Source organism: Spermophilus citellus (assembly GCF_964194105.1).
Source record: "Spermophilus citellus genome assembly, contig: SCAFFOLD_585, whole genome shotgun sequence".
NCBI lineage: Eukaryota > Metazoa > Chordata > Mammalia > Rodentia > Sciuridae > Spermophilus > Spermophilus citellus.
The window spans coordinates 14647-36825 of record NW_027672786.1 but is presented as its reverse complement, the minus strand read 5'-3'; the positions used below and the strand labels follow the sequence as shown (position 1 = coordinate 36825).

At 56.2% G+C, this 22179-nt stretch overlaps 1 pseudogene across 1 annotated transcript in view; it reads left to right on the top strand.

Moving 5' to 3' along the window:
• The window catches only part of LOC308640622 (kelch domain-containing protein 4-like), a 34378-nt pseudogene extending 23091 nt beyond the window's left edge, over positions 1-11287 (top strand). The window contains exons 6-11 of the transcript in view: positions 1015-1174; positions 6671-6746; positions 8326-8534; positions 9748-10147; positions 10878-11000; positions 11136-11287. The product of the transcript in view is annotated as a kelch domain-containing protein 4-like (transcript). The remainder of the gene's footprint in view (positions 1-1014; positions 1175-6670; positions 6747-8325; positions 8535-9747; positions 10148-10877; positions 11001-11135) is intronic.
• The last annotated feature ends 10892 nt before the right edge of the window (positions 11288-22179 follow it).

Here is a 22179-nt window from a genome sequence, read left to right as displayed (position 1 = left end):
GTTATCTTGTTTGAAATGATCTAAGATGTATTTCAGACCTACAGAAAGGCAGTGATGCTCTAGGAGATGTGGTTTGACTTCCAAATGCCAACCCTCTGCGTTTGCTTGGGAGCATTGCTCTTAGCTGACCTGCAGCATAGAATTCCATTACTGACAGCGCCCAGCATGAGTAGGGTAGTCTGTCCTCTGTGGGAGGCGTAAGTCTGAGTGGCAGCCAGCAGGCCGAGGCCCATCCTCACAGCTGCAGTGTGCATGGGGAGTGACCCGCCTGGCACCTGCATTCTCATGCAGGATTTGTCACTTTGCACGTGTTGTCGAGCCACCTTGCTCTTTGCATTCCAAGGAACAATGGTTACTTCTGACCAGGGTAGATCCTCTCCTTTGCCTCTTGTTGAATGCTGTGTCACGCAGAGCTGGAGAGCAATGTCCTGTTCTGTGACAGTTACCTGGTGACAGCAAGTCTCCTCATTCCCCTTCCAAGTTCTGTCTATGGGCTGTCTTTTTGTGCAATGTCCCTGGGCATTGAGCCAGGTGGGGCCCCAGGCTGCTCCTCGTGCCGTGCCTAGGTTGTGGACACGGACTCTGCTTCTGTCCTTCAGTTCTGGGGATGCTGTGCCCCCTCTTCACACCCCTCCCTTTCAGTCCAGGGTCTCGCCCCAGTTCTTGCCAAGCTGTGGATAGCTCCACCCTCGTGATTCAGTCAGACACCACAACTCAGTGTTGGTGTTATAGTCGCACAGAATAACCTAGTGTAATTATCTGGGAGATTGCCATTTTGTCAGTGGGTAGAGGAAATGTGGTATGACTTTCAGGTTAAGTTAATCTGCTTCTGTGGGCTGGCATCATTTCTAGTTTCCAAATGCAAACTCACAAGTTTGCAGTCCTTCATATGAGTTCACGTGTGGAGCAGACAGATAACTTAGTTCAGCTTTAATTTAAATCAAGTGCACTTCTCAGTGACCTGTGTCCTCCGTGGTCCCAATGTGATGGCCTGTGTTCCTCTGTTCCACCCAGGGATTACATCTACTACAATGACGTGCATTCCTTCAACCTGGATACCTTTGTGTGGAGCAAGCTGTCCCCGTCAGGAACCGGGCCCATGCCCAGGTCAGGCTGCCAGATGTCCATCACTCCCCAGGGCAGCATAGTCATCTATGGGGGCTACTCGAAGCAGGTGAGACCTGGTGTGCAGGAAGTAGAGGAATTTCGGTCTGCTGTGTGTCAATGTCATCAGTAATGGAAGCTTCCAAATGAGAGGACGATATTTGTTTAATATAAACAACTCTGTTGAATTTGAAATGGATAGACATAACGTCAGTCTCTTTGTCTTACCTACATTGAGATTTGTAAGTCCTTTTGATGGTCTAGTCTGAATCGTCCTAGAACACTGCAGTGTGACTAATTCTGTTTTGAGGTCTTTCTCCCTAAGGCCTAGAGACTGACAACCATGTGGTATTCTGTCGTAGAACAGGCGGGGCTCGTTGATCTTCCTGGGGATCCCTGCTGACAGACTTTTATTCTTATATCTGTAAGCGGCACCAGCAACATGTTCCTAGGCATGTGCACTGGAGTCCTGGTCTGGGGCTGTGGGCTGCCCTCTGCCGGCCGCAGTTTCTCCTGCCCTGCTGCTTGTCTGCATGTGGCCAGCCTCAACAGGTTGTGAATCACATGGCGGTTTTAAGTCCTTTGCTTTTGGAGATTCTGAAATGCACAGTGAACTTGCAGACTGCACAGCAACTACGTGCATGCCCACACAGGCCCTGGGCTGTCTGTTCTACTCAGCTGGTTTGGCCAGGGGTCTGTTCACACTCTGTACCTACCTATCAGTCATCTTCTACATCGTTCACAGGAAAGTGCAAACTCTGATGAGTGCACACCATCAAGTAGAGATCGTTGGTGCTTTGTGACTGCAAGGCCACCTGCGTGTGTGATAGATGTGTATGTGGTATGGCCCACCCTCATCCTGCCAGGCTCTCCTGTACCTCTTGCCTCCCCCAGAGGCACGTGCTGAGCTTCTTCTCATCGCTAGATGTGCCTGTTGTGCAGTGTTCAGGTCATTGCCTCCACGCCTCTGTTTCCATTGTGTCGATGGACTCCTGTGCTGTTCTCAGTCAACTGTGTGTGACATTGCATGAGCACTTTGATGCAATCTTTGTTTTTGTTTTTGTTTGTACCAGGGATTGAACCCAGGCGTGTATAAATACTGAGCCACATCACATTCCCTAGCCCTTTTTAAAAATATTTTGTGACAGGGTCTTGCTAAGTTGCTCAGTGCTGAGGCTGGCCTGAACTGGCGATCCTCCTGCTTCAGCCTCCCAAGCTGCTGGATTATAAGTGTGCGCCACCACGCCTGGCAATGTTTTAGTTTCTCTTAAGAAGTACCAGGGAGGGAACCTTCTGGGTCCCTGAGTGGAGCTGGGCTTGCAGGTTATACCCAAACCGCCTGACGGTTCTGTTGCTCTGCCTTCCTGGCACCACTTGCCTATGGGTCCTGCAGCGTCCTCTGCACTCATGGCTCTCTGTTTTGGCCGCATTCCTCTGACCCTGCTGCTGTGTGCCTCTCGTGAGCTTGTTGGTGTCCCTAAGTCTTCCCTGCAACCGGCTCCCCACCAGGGCTTCCTCTGCCCATGAAGCTTCACTGTGGTTTAAGAGGCAGGCCCTGTTCTGCCAAGGAGCAGAAGCTCTGCCTTGATAAAGTCTGGTTTGTTGTGCTTTAAGGTCTTTGCTCTCCATACCTCAGAAGACCTGTCTACCTTCAGTGAGGGAGAGCCTCTCGTGTTTCGTGAACTTGGTAGTTCAGCTGTTGTGTTTTGTTCTGCCATCGACTTGCCCCGTCTATGGAGTGTGAAGGTGCTGAGTCCGCATGTGTCCTGTGGGGGTCAGCTCTTCCAGCACCGACTGTCCAGAGGGCTTTCCCTTGGGGTGCCTGGGGACCCCTGCCGTGGGCTCACCCCCTTCTCCTCCTCCATTGTTTGGTCAGCCCTGTGGGACCACCCATGCCTCCTGACTGTTCCTGCCTAGCACATCTTAGGGTGGGCAGCTGAGGTGTCTAGCCCTTGTCCTTTCAAACACGTTTTGGCTGTTCTAGGTTCTTTGTGTGTCCGCATGAATTTTAGCATCAGCTTGTCAGTTTTTTCTACTTAAAAAGCAAGAAGGCACCCTCCTGCCCGCCTGTTAGGAATGGTGACAAGGGTCACTCTAGTCCGGAGGCTAACATCCGGGATGCTGACATCTCGGAGTCTGCAGCTGTTGCATGTGGATGGTCTCCACGCTTATTTTGGTTTTCTTTAATTTCAGCAGCGTTTGTGGTTCTCAGTCACACATGTCTTTTGTTACTTTATCGATGCTGTTGTGATGGGGGATCTTGAAATCAGACTTCCCAATTGTTCTCTGTTAGTGCCTGAAAACATCTTATCCTCTGTGTGCTTGTTCCGTGATGTGAGAACTCACCAGACTCGCGATTTTCAGTAGTTCCAGATGCACTGAGATCATGTGAACAGTCACATAATGTGCAGGGGACAGCTGTCCTGCTCTTCCTGACTGCTAACCCGTTCTCTTGTGTCTGAAGCAGGGCCTCCGGTGGCATTAGGTGAGGTGTGTGTGGTGGCCCTCCTAGCACTGTCCTCATCTGGCAGGGACAGCACCAGAGGTCTTCACAGATGTCCTTCAGGGTCCAGCTTCTGGCCTCCTGTCTGCTGGGGCCCTTCATCGTGGTGGGTGTCTGGTTTTGTTAAGTGCACTTCCTGTGTTTTAATGGTCATGTACCTGTTCTTCTTCGTTCATTTGTCCACGGGCCACCTTGATTGACTTCCTGTTGTTAAACTAGCCTCATATTTCTGTCATAGCCCAGTCTGGTACAAGCGTGTCTGTCCTCCCCATGTGCCTGAATTTGCTACTATCTTGTGAAGGACTTTTGTGTCTGTGTTCATGAGGGTGCGTCTCTGTCACTCTGTCTTTGTGGTGCTTTTGACAGGTGTTGGAGTCCTCTTCTTGCTGTGCAGTGAGTTAGTCAGTTGGGGTCCAGCTAATGCCTTCCTAACACGGCGGGGTCTGTCTTGACGAGAGATAAAACTTCTAAGATGATAAAGACCCAGCAGGCAGACACGTGTGCAAGCAGCAGCCATCCCACAGTGTGCCTTTGGGGTCGAGGGTCCAGAGGAGGTCTTCCTGTTAGAGACTGGGAGGGCTTCCTAAGGCTCTGCAGCCTTTGAGCCAGCCTGAAAGAAAAGGTGCCAGGGGACCCTGGGCAGGGAGAGTAGCGGTGGTACCCGGAAACAGCTTTGGTACTTCGTGATCTGCCTCCATGGACACATGGACAGCCAAGGACAGGCCTGCTGAAGGCAGTGCCCTTCTTCTTGTCTAATATGGACCTCAGGTGTGTCTGCCTGGGGTTTGGGAGAAAAGGTCTCCCTCGAGAGAGCAGCAGGATACCAAAATGTCACTGGTACTGGAGCTTCTGGATGGCCGGGGGCATAAGCAGGCATTGGGGTCGTGTGACCCTAGAGGATGCCTGTGACCTCAGCCAAGAAAAGTCCTGACCTCCTGAGGCCTGTGACCCCCAGCTCTGGGTGACGGGGCTCTGCCACTCTCCCAGGAGATGCTGGCTCCCGTGCTACAGGGGACACAGGCGATCCCAATCACCTCCTGGCACACCCAGCTGCACGGCCCTGACCTGTCTGCCCTGTTCTTAGCAGCAAAGCAGGGAGTGCTTGCTGAGAAAGAGGTGGGAAGAGCATCTCTGCCTTCTGGCTCCATTGCTCATGTGGTCTCAGGTGCACTAAGGACACCGTCCTGTGGGAAGGAAAGAGGACAAGGCCTTGTCTAGTGTGGACAGCGGGGCAGTGGGGTTCCTCAGCTGCAAGGGTTGGGACTGAGTTGCCAGGCAGGAGGCGTGGGTGCATGCTGGCTCCAGGAGTCACCCTAATGTGGTGTCCCCTGAGAGCCTGTTTGCTGGATGGGAGGACAGGTCTTTGCTCAAGCAGTATTTAAAATGGAACTGGGAGACGTAGTTCTTGGATGTTCTTTCAGTCCTGCTGACTAGACATGGAACTGTGCTTTCCAGGTTTGGGAAGAAGAAGCTGTTCATTAGCAGCAGCCTTTTCAAACAGTGCACCTGCATGGCAGTTGTCCACATGGCAGGCCACTGCTTATCATCACCCTCATCATGTGCTCCTCAGTCCCAGTCCTGTAGAGTGACCGCTCACCCACCAGCTGGGTGTCTCCCCTTGGCCCCGCTCACCCACCTCTCATTGATAAGGGGCCTCAGCCGCCTGCACATGTGTGACACTATGAGAGAGACGTGGGGACTGGCCTGAACTGCCTAGCCTGGTGAAGGTGATTGAGCAGCCACCTTGGGTGCCCTGACAAGCAGGCCACAGTTGCAAGGGTAGCTGGGGCCCTTAGAAGGAATGGCCTCCTGTGGTTCTGTATCCATAGACATCTGTGCAGGCCGCCCAGGTTGAGGTCAAACTCGTGTCCCAGGAAACTCTGCTGTCATTGTGCCTGGTTTTTAAAAATTTCCACGGATTTTGAAAGTCCAGGGGTCAGGATAAGGTTCTGATGAGTGTCGTAGAATGGCAGTGGTGTGCAGGCCGGGGTCTGGAAGGCAGCTGCATCTCTGCCTTCAGAAAGAGCTGGGTGTTTGTGGAGTAGCTGCCCATGATGGTTGGGGTGGTTGGATGGTGGGCAAGTCGTCAGCAGTGCCACACAGCAGCCTCTGGTCCAGGCACTGGTGCCCGCTGTACTTCCCAGCTCCGCCTGTAGGTCCCGTGCTCGGCTCTTCTCCCATTGGGCCCTGAACCCTAGTGCTTTCTCAGTCTTGGACCTTGTCCTTTTCTGCTGTGGCCCGCTGGTTCTGATGTGCCTGTTGGGACTGGCTGAAGTGGCCTGTGGAAAGCAGGTTCCTCCAGGGAGCATGTCCCTTTGCCCTCCTCACATTGCTTTGCACCTCACATTTGGTGGTGGCTGCCTCTGTGGAGCCCAGGAAGCCTGCGTCACTCTGGTCCCTGGGAACGGTGTTCTGCCTGCTGTGTTGTGGCTCTTCTCCCCCTAGCAACACCCATGGTGTGATGCTCTTGATGGCTCTCCAGGGACCTGGTCCAAGGGCCCTGGGGTAGCCAGCTGAGTGAGCTGAGGCTGCAGACAAAGGTGGACAGTGGGCAGTGGAACCCTGTTAGGGAAGTGTCATGTGTAGCTACTCCTTTCCCCGACTTCCTGGTTCGGCTGATCTGAACTCTGCTGTCTTGGCCAGACTAGATGATGACAGAGATAGTGGAACTGTGTAAACTAGTATTATGGCCTCTCCCTCAGGTGCCACTGCGTCCCCTGATGCTGAGTGCACAGGGTAGGTGGCCTGTGAAACTCACTCAGGTTCCTGTTCCCTGGCTTTAGCGCCATTTCTTCCCCAGCTGCTGTGAAGGGCTGGTCTTCAAGAAAAGCAGGCCCTGCCAGAGGCTCTGTGTTTCCTGGATGGCGGTCTAGTACTTCACATGTTCCTGCAGAGCTTGGTTACTTGCTAGTACTGTGAGACTACCCTCGTGGAACTAGCCACACAACTGACAGCTGCTGTGGCCAGCGTGATGGGACTGTGTGAGGTGTGCCCAGCTTGAGGGCTGTGGTGGCTGCACTCGATGCCGTAGGTGGCCTCACCCAATTCCTTTTCCTTTTACAGAGAGTCAAGAAAGATGTGGACAGAGGCACCCAGCACTCGGACATGTTCCTGCTGAAGCCCGAGGATGGGGGAGAAGGTACTGCTCTGCTTGCAGGAGCTGGCTTGGCTTCACTGTGGTTTGAGAGTCAGGCCCTGTTGGGCTACGGGCAGAGGCAAAGGCCACCTCCCTCTTGTGGATGTAGGGGTGGCAGTGAGCTCCTCGCACACAGCTCAGAGCTGGGCTGGGCCACCCTGCCCCAGGAATGCTGTGGTGCCTGGTCTGACGGGGTGGGAGAGCACCTGTCAAGGGCCCAGTGCCGTTTAGTCACCCATGTCCCTTCCACACCTGACACGTGAGGTGCTTTGAGGTAACTATGGATGGACCTTCCGGGCAGTTTTGTGTGCATACATTCTTGGGATCCCGAAGGTGCAGAGCCAGGTGTGTAGGAGGTGTGGGGTGAGAGGCCAGGGCAAAGGTGTTGTTGCTTTGCAACCGTTTCTTGGCATTTTAAGGAACTTTTGTTCTTGTTCAAGATCAAGTGAATGACAACAGGAGGTGGAGTTCTGGAATGCTCCTGAAGTATTCCCCTCCTGAGAGGCGGGGAATCCCGTATCTTCCAGAAGAGATGGAGTGACCACCTTCCAGGCCGTAGCCCTGCGTCTTGGGAGAGAGCTAGGTGGGGTCTGAGGCCTGGGTTCTGGTGCCAGGGCTGCCTCCATGTGACAGTATCCTCTGACCTCCTTGGAGGAAAAAAATGAGGGGATTGCCATGCACAGTAGCTTTACTTGTTCCTGCCCTAGAATTCTTCAGTCTCAGGACTGTCCTGCACCACATACTTCTCAGGTGGCCACAGTGTCCTGCACTTGCAGGTGAGGGTGTTTGCTCCTCCTGTGAGCTCCTTATATACCAGGGCACTTGGACCTGAAGGCTGGACTCTGTTCACTGCTCAACCCCAGCGAGAGAGACTAGAGAGTCCTGCCTGCCTGTGCGTGTGCACTGGTGGTGTAGCTCTGTACCTTCTGGTTTCTGATGAGTTGGTCGTGGCCCACGAGTAGTGGGCCCAGAATCCCACTTGTGGGGTGTGTCCACAGCCATGTCCAGCACTACCCAGTGGAATGTCTGCTGTTACTTTTTAGTTCATTAGGGGAAAGTGTCTACCCTTTTTTCTGGAAGTGGTGGACTTTGCCTCACACTTTACACAGACCAGGTTTTGAGAGCTCACACCCATGAGGCACCTGCCAAGGCAATGCAAGGCAGACGTCGCCAACAGGAAGAGGCACCAACCTGCGGTCTAGTGTGCGCCAGGCAGAGGTTCAGTGTTGTCTGGCCCCTTGTGGGACTGTGCCCCCCCAGCCGCCCATGGGGACCTGCTGGATGTGGACTTTCTGGAGACCCTCCTAGGACCCGGGCAGCCCTCCTGAGGTCCGCTTCTGTGCCCCTACACTTCCCGCACTGGCCACTAGGTGGCAATGTGAGGAGGGCACGTGAAGAGTCACACAGCTGGGCCTGAGGAAGGACAGAGCCCCAGGGTGGAACCGCGTCCTCTTCTGCTTCTGCAAAGGGAGCCTCACAGTGAGGCACGGCCATTTGCCTGCACCGACCATCACTGGGCGCCAGGGCTCCCCAGCCTCCTGTGTCTCTTGCCTTTCTTACCTTCTTTGTTCACTATTGACAGGCAAATGGACATGGACCCGGATCAGCCCTTCAGGGGTCAAGCCCACTCCAAGGTCTGGCTTTTCGGTGGCCATGACCCCGAATCATCAGGTGCTACTCTTCGGGGGCGTCTGTGACAAGGAAGAGGAAGAGAGCCTGGAAGGCATGTTCTTCAACGACCTGTACTTCTACGATGCTGCCAGGAACCGCTGGTTCCTGGGATAGCTGAAGGTGTGAGCTCTGGCATGGAGCGCCCAGGCAGGCAGGCAGGCAGGCAGGCAGGCTGCAGCTGTGGTGGCCAGAGCCCACCCTCACACCTCAGTGCCTCTTCCAACCCACAGAGCATCTGTGTACCCTCCCAATGGGAGTGTCCTGCTTCCACACGCATCCCAGCTGACCAGGCTTGGGGCTCTGGCCTGGTGCCCACTGGCACAACCTTGCTGTCCTTTAGAGCCAGAAGCTGCCCAGGCCACCGTCTGATGATGGCACTTGTGGTCCTCTGCAACAGCCTGTGTGTCTGCTGCCCAGGCTTGTCCCTGGTTTCCCATCACCCTCTCTGCTGTCCTTATCAGAGCACCTGCTTCCCAGGGCTGCCCGAGACTGGCAGAACAGTGGTGGCAGTCCCAGAAGGGGACTTGCAGGCAGCCCCACGGTCTGCGTAAGCACATCAGCATTTCACCCCACATGCCCACTGCAGTGCACCCGCCTGCCACAGAGGCACACTGCTGTCACAGGTCTGACGGAGTGAGTGGCACACGCTGTTCTGCACGTGGGGCCTCTGCTGGGTGGAGAGCTTCCTCCCCAGACCCCAGGGCTGGTTAGTCTTGTCCTCACCGTTTGGTCTTAGGCCCCCTGGTGCTCCTCGAGGTGAGACTCTCAGCAGTGTCCCTATGGTGAGCTGAGTACCTGGAGCGTGGCTTTGCCCTGGGTTGGCCTGTGGAGAGTGGTGCTGGAACTTCTGAACACGACATGGCAGCAGACATCATCTCAGGAGGATGCGTTCTCTGAGAAAATGACCACCACCCCTTAGCAAAAGGGTCCAGGCAGGCTGCAGTGAGGTCTAAGGGGCCAGCGGCAGGGCAGATGGTCGTCCTGCGGAAGGGGGCCCAAAGCAAAGCTGCATGGGAGTGTTGGGACTGCAGGTTCTGCTTCCCACATGGCACCTGTTGGTCAGCAGGTTTTGTTGACCCACTCATCACTCTGCTGGCCCTGGTGGGCTTTCCCAAGGCTACCTTCAGGGCTCTAGGAGCCAGGGCACTGCTGGGGTTCTGCCTGGCGGCCTTCTGTGAAGATACCACTCTTGCCTGCCCACTGTCTCTGCTGCCTGAGAATACAGGGATGTCTGTGGGACTTTGTCACTATAAGTCCTTTGTGGTGTGTTGGGGGGCAGGGCCACCCTGCTCTGCTGCTCAGGTCAGGCACTCTGCTCTCATTCCCTTGTCAGGGCCCCAAGTCGGAGAAGAGGAAGCGGAGGCGGGCCAGAGCAGAGGACCACGAAGGTGCCAGGGAATTGGAGCGTGGGGCAGCCAGTGCCCCCGAGCCCCTGGAGGTGGTCAAAGAGGTGGTGGCCGAGGATGGGACCGTGGTCACCATTAAACAAGTGCTCACAGCCCCAGGCTCAGCAGGCTGCCAGCCCCCAGAGGAGGAGGATGGGGCTGTGGAGGCTGGCCCCAGGGTGGAGCCCTGTCCACGCTCTAGTGCCATGCTGGCCATTAAGCGTGGGCTGCTGTATGTCTACGGGGGTATGTTTGAAGCCGGTGACCTCCAGGTGACTCTAAATGACCTGTATTGCCTCGACTTCCATAAGATGGAAGAGTGGAAAGTCTTGGTGGAGATGGATGCAGGTAAGCCAGAGTGGGGGGGCAGGGGTCTTTACCTGGAGTGCACACGCCAGCTGTTGGGCCGGCTGTCTCCAGTGCGCCTGCCCCTGTCACCATATCTGCCCTGAGCCAGGAGCCTCATGGGGACTTGGGCTCTCGCCCCTGGCCAAGGTACCCTGAGAGCCTGCCTGGGTGTGGGCCGCAGAGGGCACTGGACACCAGCCCTGGACAAAACTTCTGTGGGTGCACCTAGTGGTTCTGCTGGAACTCAGCCGAACAGACCCTCCTGTGTCCCGGAGCTCCCAAGCATTCAGTCTGTGGCCCTGTCTCTGTTACCCAAACTGCCTTGGCCCCTTGAGTCCTCAGGTCCCCGTTTTCCCTCAGACTGCCATGGGACCCAAGTCAGTTTTATGAAGACTCGAGACAGGATGTGGGACTCCGTGTCTGGGGAGCACCAGATCACAAAGTTCAGGCCCTGCTGCTGTCTCCTGAGGACCATCTGTCACTCAGCAGGCCACGTCCGTGGAGGCAGTGGTGTCTGCTCGTCCTCTGTGTTCCCTGATCTCTCTGCTCTTGAAGTCCAGGGAGATGCTGTCTCTTCTCTGCTGGCCCTGGGTGTCCAGGACAGGGGAGTTGGGTTTCATGTCACAGTTGTGGATAAGAAAATGGAGTCCTGTGAGTTGGCCAGCTCCTGCGTGCAGTTTTTCCTGACACCCCAGGCTTCAGTGAGTCTCTGTTCTTTTTGTTTTTGAAGAAACTCAGGAATGGCTGGAAGATACGGACTCAGAGGAGGATAGCAGCTCGGCTGAGGGTGCTGAAGGGGGAGAAGAGGACCAGGACGAGGACAGCGGGGAGGAGACCGGCGAGGAGGAGGAAGGTGAGGTTCTCCCTGGGATCGGCCTTTGTTCTGTGCTCTTGAGGAAGCCTCAGGTAAACCAGCGCCCGTTGAGGGCGGTACTGCTGCAGCCTCTGCAGCCGCACGTGACGGCTGTCTTCTGCATTGCTTGCCCAGGCTCCCACAGCTGAGTGTTTCCCACCCCTTCTCCTGGATGGAGCAGTGGCATGGACCATCTACCTGGGACTGAGCAGTACTGGCTGGAACTCACCTGGGACAACCTGGTGCGTGACACTCTGGAGAAGAAAGTACTGGAGGTTAACTGAGGGTAGCTGAGGCCCTTTAGCATCACCAGGCGTCATTTAAAATAAATTGAGTGTGAACTAGGCCTACAGTCCTGTTCTTCAGCCTGGAGCGTCCCCGCAGTCTGGCCAGGCCTCTGCCTTCCTGTGGGTTCTACCAGGTGGGTGGAGTGGCTGCCTGCGTTCGGGGTGAGGCCACACAGAAAGGACCCCAGCCAGCCTGTTTCTGTTCCAATAAACCCGGACTAGGTGTTCTTTGAGGGGTTTTTCCTTCTGCACAAGGGGACACCAATGTTCTATGACCCCATGTCGTCACACTGGAGTCTTCAGTACCTGGCAGTGGATGAAGCAGCCGTGGTGTTCATGTGGTCGTAGTGCCTTCAGCATGGAGGGCCTGCTGCCAGGCCAGTCCTTCCTGCTGCGCAGCCTCTTCGTGGGTCTTGGGAGGGAGCTCCAGGTGCCGGCGGGCCCACCATCAGCCTTCTCGCAAAGGACCCCCCCCCCCCCCCCCCCCCCCCCCCCGGTGCCTTTCCTCCCTGGGCGCAGGCTATTTGCAGAGTGACAGCAAGGAAGGGAAGCCAAGAGCAAGGACTCCACGCCTCTGTGGCCTGCCTGCCCAGCACCACTGCCCTGGAGCAGGTGAAGCCTCCTGGCCCGGAAGCCTGTGGGCCAGCATGGTGGCCAGTGCCTGCTCTGGGGCTGGAGACCAGGCTTCCTGTGTCTGGTTGAGTTGTGAGTTGGGCTTTGACTTCACGCTGGTGCAGTTTTTCCCTTTCATCCAAATGTCTTCACAGTGACGTGCTGGCCTGGTAGTTTCTGTGGTGCAGTGTAAACCTGTCACCCGTTTGTCACCCTAGAGTTAACCAAGAGGTAGGCTCAAGCACAGAGTTCTGATGGGAAAGGGTGGGGCCCCACTTGGCTAGAAACAGCCCCCTTTTCCATCGTCTTCTCGTGCTGAGTGTGCACCACGGAGATCAGGGTGGTCTTGGCGGGGGGCACCTCCACCCGTAGGGGGAGCTCCAGCCAGCACGTCCACAGCAGGGTCACTGCAGCGGGTCTGTGGGGCTCCTTGTTCTCTTCTGAGGGCAGCTGAGCTGGCCACATAGGTCACGCTGTTAAGATGAGCTTGAGGGGTTGGTTGGGCTGAGTTGAATAAAACGGAAGGGAACCACCAGCTAAGCTTGGAAATCTGATCATTGAAAGTTTGGTTTGGTTTTGGCTTTTTAGATGTGACAGTAGTGTTTATTCAGTTTGACATGTTTTTTTCTCTCTGAATCAGTACAAGCAAGAACTTTGGGTAGTTGATCCTTAGAAATACTTCAAGGGAGCTGAGTGTGGTGGCCACATCTGTAATCCCAACCACTTGGGAGACCGAGACAGGAGGTTTGCAAGTTTGAGGTCAGCCTCAATAATAGAAGGCCCTGTTTCAAAATAAAAGGGGATGAGGGTGCAGCTCATTGGTGGAGTGCCCAGTTCAATCCTAGTACTACAAACATTGATGAGAAAACCTTTAAGGGACCAAAGGCTGGAAGCCCCCCCTGAGGTTAATAGCTAGCTCCTGTCAGTTTCAGGTGACTAAATGAGAGCCACACGGAAAGCCTTCTCAAGTCTGCTGTCATGGGGTGTTGGGACCAGGTGATGGCTTGATGAGAGGAATTTGCCTGAGGAGGGGATGTCTCTTCTCTCCCATGGAAGGAGAGGTCAGGCGCCAGCCCCCACTGCAGTCTGCACCTGTCTGTGCCGCAGGACCTTTCCAGTCACCGCTGCTTTCCCAGGCAGCGGGAGTTGGAGGCAGAGCTGTGGGGCCCTAGCACAGCTCCACCCTGGCTCCACCCTAACTCGGCTTCACCCTAGCTCGGCTCCCGGTGCCATAGGCACTTCTGCCTCAGGTCCTCGTCCAGCTGCACCTGGTCACTGAGGTCTGACTATGTCATCCTCAAAGACACAGCAGTCACTGGGGAAAGTGGAAGCACCAGCAGTACAACAGGTGGCATGGTTGGTGCAGGGACCAGGGTGGTGGCCTCCCAAGTCCAGCTGAGCCCATCGGTCCTCTTGTCTTCACCTGAGGGCCCCTCTAAGCCCCCAAGGCTGCAGACCCCCCAGGGGCTGGCAGAGCCACAGGGGCAGGAAGCAGAAAGACCAGCTCCTGAGCTGGGAGCGCCAGGCCTCTAACTGAAGAGACACGCATGGAGGTTTGGTAATGTTAAAATAAGGTTTCAAGATACTGCCTGCCCTGGTTGGCTTTGTCCTCTGCTTACAGAGGTGGCCCATGCTGTGGCCATGTCACCTATTGGTGCTTCAGAGACCAGGGCATCCTGCATCTTGTCAGCCCACGGAGAGGTGAGCTGGGCTCGCTGCCTGGAGGACCCAGAAAATGTTAGGGTGGGCCGGTTGGTGTTCACAGCCCCAGCCCCTCCCCAGGCTTTTCCTCTCATCAAGGGCTCCTCCAAGCCACAAGGAGCATGGCTGTTGGGTAACAGAAGCACAGTCCTTGAACGGGCATTGGTGTTTGTCCAGCCTTTGGCAATAGAAGGACCTTCAGTAAAGACACCAGTTTATAAAGAGGTGAAACAAGTTTTCCACAGTTTCAAATGACATTTATTTCTAAAAGGAGCAAACTTTTCCTTTAATTTTGATAGTGCTCCTTGATTTCAGTGGTAAAATACATAGCAGTGGTATGATTTAAACAGTACATTCATTAGAGAAGGTTTGTTTCCATTTTGTAATTAACCAGGCCGTTTCCAGCTAAGAAACAAGAGGCCACTCTAACTAGCTGCTCCATGGAGAACCCAGTGCCCAGCAGACGTTACCTTTGGCTATGTGTGTGGGGGTGCAGTAAGCAAGGGGTTTACCTGCACCAGGGAAAGAACTGAATAAAAGAAAATGCAGATTAAGACGGTTCTAGGTCAGAGTTCACAAAGAGGCATCTACACTGCGGCCAGCAGTTTCACGTCTGCAGCAAGGGTCACTGGCCGTGCAAGGCTCACCACGCCATGTGGGTCAGGGGCAGCTCATTAGAAAGGTGGGATAGCCTTTCAGGGTCAGGCACTCCCAGCCCCCAGGGAGCTTCTGTCTGCAGGCTGGGTGGACAGCACCTGGCCCCGATGGCTGCCCACAGCCTGTGGCATGCAGGCTGCATCTGCTGGGGTGTGGCATGCTCCGGAGGGTGGGTCTTACACAGGGACCTGCGTGCAAATAACTGGGGACTCCTGGGCACTTGGCCTCAGATGGAGGGACTGACAGAGGGTGCCCTGCACACCACCCCACCCTACTGTGCCTTCACACCTGTCTCCTCCCTCCAGCCTAAGTCCACATCTGAGGAGCCACCCTGGGCAGTGGAGATCGGCCCTCCTTGCTGACCAGCAGCCGCTAAATGGACTCAGCTGTGGAAGGGTCATTTGTGAATGAGGGGTGGCTGGACAGTATGAAGTGGATGGCATTCTAGAGAGGGAGACAACCCGTTGGTGTGAGTGACATTGGCGGGTGAGGTTGAGCACAGTGCTCTGTGGAAAGCCTCGCCTGTTACATCCCGCCACACGGAGGGCTGCAGGGCGTGCCTCCGGCCTCCGTGTGATCTGACCTTCATCCCAGGTGAGGCAAGGTCACCAGAGCAGGCAGAACGTGGTGTGCTTCCTGCAGGGAAGATGAGCAGCATCCAGCGGAGACCCTGCCTTAGCCACCATGGGTCTAGGAGGCTTTCCTGGTTTGGGCTGCAACTGTCACCAAGCAGTGGTGGCAGCTGGAGGCGCATGTCCCCATGTGGCGGTGGGTGCAGACCTGAGGGAGCCCACTGGAGCCCGCAGCCAAGGTGGGATGTTGGTTCCTGAGCCAGGGCAGGGCAAGGGCGTGCGGGCCGGGCATGGCCAGAGTGAGGTAATGTGACGGTACCGCCTGCCCTGCCCTCCCAGAACCCAGCACCCAGGCTCCACACGCAGCTTACCGCCCCAGTGGGCTGCTTACTCTCTGCATCTTAGGGCTCCTCTGGGCTTTCACAGAGCAGCACAGCAAGCCTTTGTACCTGGCCGGGCTGAGGTTCCCGTGTTCCAGCCTTCCTCCAGGGGCCGTACCCGTCCTGCCACACACTGCCCCCTCCTACCTGCATCTCTTCAGGTGCCATTGTCCTGCAGCTCCCCAGGAAGGGCCAGCACAGGGGCTTGGGGCTGCAGGCTGTTTTCCTGCCTTTCAGACATCTCTGTCCCCGAGTTGTACCTCAGGCATGCTGCTACACTGGGAAAATGCAGATCAGCTTTTTTCTCCGAAACAAAGGCAACTTTACTGTTTCTTGCTTCTTTTAAGGCTGAGTTGGCGACACGTCTTGGCACTTGGGGACAGATTGTTTTCTCAGTCTGCACGACCTGCCTGGCAGGCCTGGGCAAGGGGACAGAGCTGGGTGCACACCTGAGTTCCTGGGCAGCAGAGCTCAGACTCACTCCATCCTCTGCCTGGAGTCCAGGAGGCGGTCCTCGTCCTGCGCAAGGTGGAGGGGGACCTCCTGAGAACAGTCTGTTCACTCTGCTTTGTGAGGCGCAGGTGCGTCAGCTGTGCCTTCCGGTCGGCAGGGAAGCCAGGAGCCACATAGCACGACAAGCTGTGGAGATGTAGGAGGGTCTCGTAGGCACCTTTATGCTGATTTTCTGAGACCAAAGGCAAGAAGGGTGGAAGACGAGACCTGTGAAGAGTTAAAGAAACTGAGCTTTATCTAGAAGAGAGAGGTGCACCTGGCGCTGTTGTCGTGAAGTGTTTTATTGCACAGGTGAAGTGACATGAGTAACCATCCCGTGATGTTTTGGAGCAGATCAGAGGTCCTGGCCTGTGGTGCTGTTAGCCCTGGAGGGCAGCCCTGGCTGCTGCAGCCCGCAGGTCCACGTGGGTACAGGCCTGCCAGAGAAGTAATACTGGTGCTGACTCAAAAGTGTTGGACAGCCCCAAACCCAAACTAAACAAGCACCCAAAGCCGAAATGTTTCTTGTGTCTCCCAGATGCTCTTCTCGGCACCCAGGTACCTCAGGCTTGGCACCTGCAGGCTCGGGACCACGTCCTTCCGTCTTCATGTGGGGTGCCCTGTAGTCTGTCTAAACTGGAGCCATTTTGCAGGTGAAGAGGAGCAGGGAGGTTGGGGCCAGGGTGTGTGGCCACCCTGTCCAAGTGCCACAGCCTGAGGGAGGTGTGGTGGGGGGAGCCAGCGCAGCCTGGCCTGAGACTTCACTGAGGAATCCTGGGCTTAGTGCATCCAGGGAGGAGTGTCTGCTCACACCTCGTGCAGCAGGGTTTCAAAAAAGAGCAATTTATTGGCTGGGCGATGGACTGGGCTGTGCAGAAGGAGCATCAGGCTGTGTCCCTGTGGGCCCCACCCCCGAAGAGTCTGGCAGCGAGCACTGCCCTGGGGCACCATGCAGAACTTCCTGTGCCACTGTCTTCCCCTTCAGTTACATCGGGCTCTGTGCTGCAGGCTTCATCTTTATCTTTGGGGAACCTGTGTGCTAGCAGTTACAAAACCTAGAATCCAAAAGAATGGATGAGCGTTTTTCTGGAATGACCCATGCGTGTTACATGACTGACAGAAGTCCAGTGTGCAGGGAGTCCTCAAAGTCTCCATGAAGGACACTGTTCAGCTGTGGGAACACAGCGTCATTCTCACTCCTGGCAGCCCAGTAGCAGGGTCTCAGGAAAGACACGAGGTTCCTCTCTGCATCTGGTTTCCCCTCCTGGAGCAGGCAAGAAGCTGACAGGAAGAAAATGGTTCTTAGGATGTGGCTCTGTGCACTGGGAGTCAGAGTGGGACCTGGTGCTTGGCCCTGCCTGCTGCCGTGCTCAACTGGCCCCACAGTGGCCCACCAGGACCCTGTGGGGGAAGTGGGGGTTCTGGACAGGTGCAGCCACCGGTGCATGCACCAGCTGGAAACCAGCTGTCTAGACACCAGACCCAGTGGATCTTGGCCTTGCTCAGATCCTCGGACTGCACCAGGAACAGGGGAGATGGCTTCCCCTCTGCAGTTGCTGCAGACTGCAGACAAAGCTCTGGGCAGGGTCTGGTCTTGTCGGTGGTGTCATTGGCAGCAGAGAGTGCTGTGCTGGCCAAGCATCTGCGAGCATGGGTGTGGAGGCACATGTGCCCCTGCCCAGCCTCAGGTTTGTGCTCTGCTTCTCACATACCTGTGGCATGGCCTGAAGGAACCACCTACGTTTGTAGGTCCCCTTTGTGTCATGCAGTTACTGGAATGTACAAAAGAAGTCTCATTGTTTTTACAAAGAGTTGCAAACAATTACAAAACACATCCCCACATGGATGATTCTTAGAGCTGCAAAGAGCAGGAATCTTTATTTGGTTCACTTCAGGTCTGCAGCAACCACTTGATATTAAAAAAGAGGAACGGAAAGATGTACAAAAGATGTAATATTCCTTTAGAAAGGAACATTGTCAGAAATGGATCATCTGCTGAGCATCCCTCCCTCTCCTGTGCCCCCCCAAACCAAACTGTGAGAAGGAACAGGGAGTGAATGGATAACGGAAAACAATAGAAACTGAATGTGACTGCAACATGCTCTAATCTTTAGTTTATTTCTGGTTAAAAATATAGCAATCCAGTGCAGTGTAGTAAAGAAGCTCTGCTCGAAAGGCAGCAGAGACGGCTAACGTAAGCAAAGCAAGGCAGGGTCCATGAGACGGACGAGCGCCGGCCTCCCAGGCATGCGCGCAGGCTCCTGCCTACGGACACGCCTGGGCTGCCCTTGGCCACCAGGCGGTCTGGCATCCCTCGTTTGTTTGGATAATGGAACGACCCTGATAGAGAAGGCAGAAACGTAAGGAACCTGTTTTTGTTTGACCGAAACGAGTTGAACATTGCACATTGGGGAGGTGTCAGGTATGCAACAACATCTAGGAAAGTCAAGCCACTGGGTTTCAATGACATTCCTGTCCCGGGGCCAGAACTGCGCTGGAGTAGCACTGAGGCATCTGGAAGGAATATGCATATCTGTTGGGGAAGTGGAGGCAGGCACAGTACAGAGATGTGAGAACCGTGGAGGTAACAGCAAGAGGTGACAGCTTCTGGGGCGTCACTGCCAGGGACGGAAGCCTGAATATACATCCTGCATACTAAGTGCAAAAGTGCCACATGCTCAGAGCCCAGGCATGATGTCAGACTGTCCATGGCACAGTGGGCCCCAGCCCTCACGCCTGGGGCACAGCCCCGCAGCACTTGGCCGTGCCAGCCAGATCTGGGTCACCCCGGACGCCTGCAGCACAGCCTCCCTGTGTGTGCTGAGCGGACGGCCGGCGGTGACGGTGAGTGAGTGGGGTGGGGCAGGGAGGACTCTGTGTTAAGACTCGGTGTGGGGAGGTGGCCTCACAAGGAGGCCATGGGGCAGTGCCAAGAGGAGGGAGGCCGTGGTCTGGTGTGTGGGAGAAGAGAAGCGTGGTTCTCCTTCCCCTTGAGGATGCAGCACAGATTTGAAGTAGAAAAAGGCCTGGGCTGCTCCCAGCAGGACAGGACACCCTACTCCCCATGCTTGGCGCCCATGCTCAAGGCCAGCTGTTCAGACAGAGGAAAGCAAAGTCACTCGGCCTTCCGTGTTAGCCTGGCTAGCTGGGTACCCTGTGAGCGCTTCCTCGACCGCCACCTCTGTCCACACCCAGCGGGAAGGGCGAGGACCACGACTTCTCTGCCGCTGGTGTGCCGGATCCCTTCTCTTTCCACATCAAGCGGGAGGGTCGGCATGCTGGCCTCCTTCTGCCATGCCACACAGCATAGTGTTACACAAGCAAAAAATCTGGCTAAAATCCAAAAAACATTACCCAGAAAAAAAGGCAAACTGTGAGTAATACCCAACCGTGGTGTTCTTCTGTGAAAAGACTGGAAGTCCTGGGGCTGTCCGAGCGGGCTTTCCCTTTCCAGTTCCCCTTTGCATACCGTTGCTTCTGTGAGCGGGACAGTCTCTCAGATGAAGAAGTTGATGAACAGGATGGCGACTCCAATGTTGAGCAGGATCACCATGGCCACCAGGATGGGAGCTGAGCCCTGGAAGAGAGCACAGGTGGGTCACCATGTGTGCCGGCATGGAGGGCCAGGACACTGAGAGCCCTTTTCAAAAGCCCGGGCTCCCCAAACACCCTGTGTCACAGTGGTTAGTCAACAGATGCCTCCAGCTGCTAGGACATCGAAGCATGGTTTCACAGCACCCGCCCGTCCGCGGTGGCCAGCCAGCACCAGCTGTGTTCCCACGCCGAGTGGCCCTCAAGTTCAGAGCCCTTCAGCAGTCCTCCGCGAAGTCACCTTCCCATTAATTCACTCACAATCACAAGCCACCACCCCTGAGCAACTGCAGCAGCTGACTTCAAAGCCACCGGACTCTTCTAGGAGCGCAGATGTTATGGGGGCTCCCTGCTGAGTTTGTATCTTTTTCCTAATGGTTGTGGGGTGACATAATGAAACCTGATTTCTAGGAATTACCTGAACTTTGTCACAGAGGAGATGATCAACCCCTACAGGTACGTGGAGGGGTGAAGGAGACATCACAGGGACAAGTCACAGGGACAAGCTGGTTCCTTCCAAAACCCTTTGGTGGGCTCGGCTCGGCCTCTGGGGAGCTGTGCCAGGTGCTCACAATTAGGGTGATGGGCGGGGCTGGCTTCTGGGCCCCTGTCCACCTGTGTGAACTGGAATAAGCCGTGCCCTGGGAGTGGACCACATGTGCCCCTGTGACACCTGTCCTGCATTAGATGCCCTCGGCAGCCCCAGGTACACAAAGGGTGGCCCTCTGTCCTCTGGACCACTCCAGCGTGTGTATGAAGGTCCCCCGCCCCCGGAGGTGGCTCTCAGCCATGGCCCCCAGGGTGTCCTGGGTGGGGACTGGTCAGGGCTGTGGGCCTTCAGACAGGACCCCATCAGGGGCAACGAGGCAGGCAGATGGAGCCACCAGCCAGGTGGCCCGGCTCCCCAGGCCCAGGCAGCTGGCCCCTGCCCGAGAAGCCAGCTGAGACGTGGGGACACGCAGGGCTGTGCTCCAACAACCAGCCCCTCCCTGTTGTAGGAACCTGCCCCTGGCCATCATCATCTCCCTCCCTCTTTTGAGAGTTTGGTGTTTCCAACCTTTGACCTTCAACCAGGAAGTTGATCAAAACAAGTCCCAGAGAACCTGAAACTGGGGGGAGGGGGCTGGTGGGGACACTACTGTTTCTGTTGGATCTGCCCCCAGCCCGAGGCACCCTGACCTTGCCTGCCCTGTCTCCGCAGTGCTGCTCACGGCCGTGAACTGCTACAGCGTGAAAGCTGCCACCCGCGTGCAGGACGCCTTCGCGGCAGCCAAGCTCCTGGCCCTGGCCCTGATCATCCTGCTTGGCTTCATCCAGATCGGGAAGGGTGAGTGGCAGCTGGCCCGATGCGGTGCTGGGCACCTGCTGTGTGGCCCCAGCCAGGTGGGCCCTGCCCTGGCACCATGCTCCCACATGGGGTGAGTCCTCTGGGAAGGTTGATGCCCTTCCAGGTGGGCAGGGAGCCCCTCCTGCATACACCCCAGGAAGTGTGTGCGCAGACTGGCCCCCCGCGCCCCGGGATCAGGGCGGGAGTTCAGTTCTCTGCTGTGGGTGCTCACCATCAGGGCACCTTCAGGACACTGTGTCCTGTGAGTGGCCTGCTGCCCTGTGACTGAGCTGGGTTCCTGTCACACCGCAGGCTGTCATTGGCAGCTGTGGACAGGGCCTCCAGGGAGCTCTTGTTGGTGTTCCTTGGCAAATGCAGTGGCCTTGTCCCTGGGCCTGCAGCTGTGTGGCTTTGGATTAAGCGCACACCTTAATCCCAGCTGCTCAGGAGGATCTTGAGTTCCCAGCCAGCCTCAGCAACTCAGTGAGGTCCTGTCTCTAAATAGAATCCAAAACAGGGCTGGGATGTGGCTCAGTGGTCAGGGCCCCTGAGTTCTGTCCTCAGTACTCCCTGTTCCCTCCCCTCAAAAAAAACCCTGGAGGATTATTGAGCCCCTTGAGAGGGAGTGTCACCCAGGGGGATAGCATAAACCCTAGTGCCTGTCCTCGGTGGGGAACCACCTGGGGGCATATTCTGAGTGGTGTGGAGACCGGGCCTGCAGGTGAGGAGCACAGTCCTCCTATGTTTAATGGAAATAAAAGACCAGATGAACAGACAGGGGCCAAGTCAGCAGCGCTGGGAGCACCTGTGTTGAAGTACAGACCCAGGTTTGGTGGTGACCTTATGGCTCTAGGCGAGTCACTGGGTGTCGGAGTCTTTCCCTGGCCACCTTCTCCGGAGGCTGGGGGGAGTGAAGGGGAGTCCTGTGCAGGTGTGCTCTGGAGGTGTTGACGGACGGGCCACCTTGCTGGGCCTCTTCCTGGGTGCTCTGACACACAGACGCGCCTGCCACCTCCTGCACCTTTGCTGCGGGCCCGCCACCTTCCTTTCCAGGCTGTGGAATGTTCCGTAGCTAAGAACCTGCAAGGTCTTATCAGACAGTCCTCCTTCGGTTGGTCACAGGCCCTGGACACACACTGAGTGCTGAGGTTGGCCTCTGTGGGTTCTTGGCGGCAGAGGGTCCTGACTGTTCCTGGCTCTGGGGGAAGGTCACGAACCCAGGAAGGCCTGGCCACCCGTCCTCCCCACTGGCCCTGCCCCCCTGGGCTGGGGTTCCCATGACCTGTGAGCAGGAGAGCTCTGGACGCAGGTGGGGCGCCCAGAAACACCCTTTGGAATGTCCCTTCTCCCCAGGTGACCGGCTGCATGGCTCTGTCGTCCTAACCAGTGCTGATCTGTGGCTGTTAGGACCAGGGTGCCCCTGGGCGGGGGCCGGGGCCAGGGTGCTGCCTCTGGGTCTAGTCCAGTGCTTTCGGGATGCACGCGGCTCAGATGGGCATTTCAGATGTAGGCAGTCAGCATGGGGTCCGAGCTTGGGGCAGGTTAGCCCAGGGCACCACG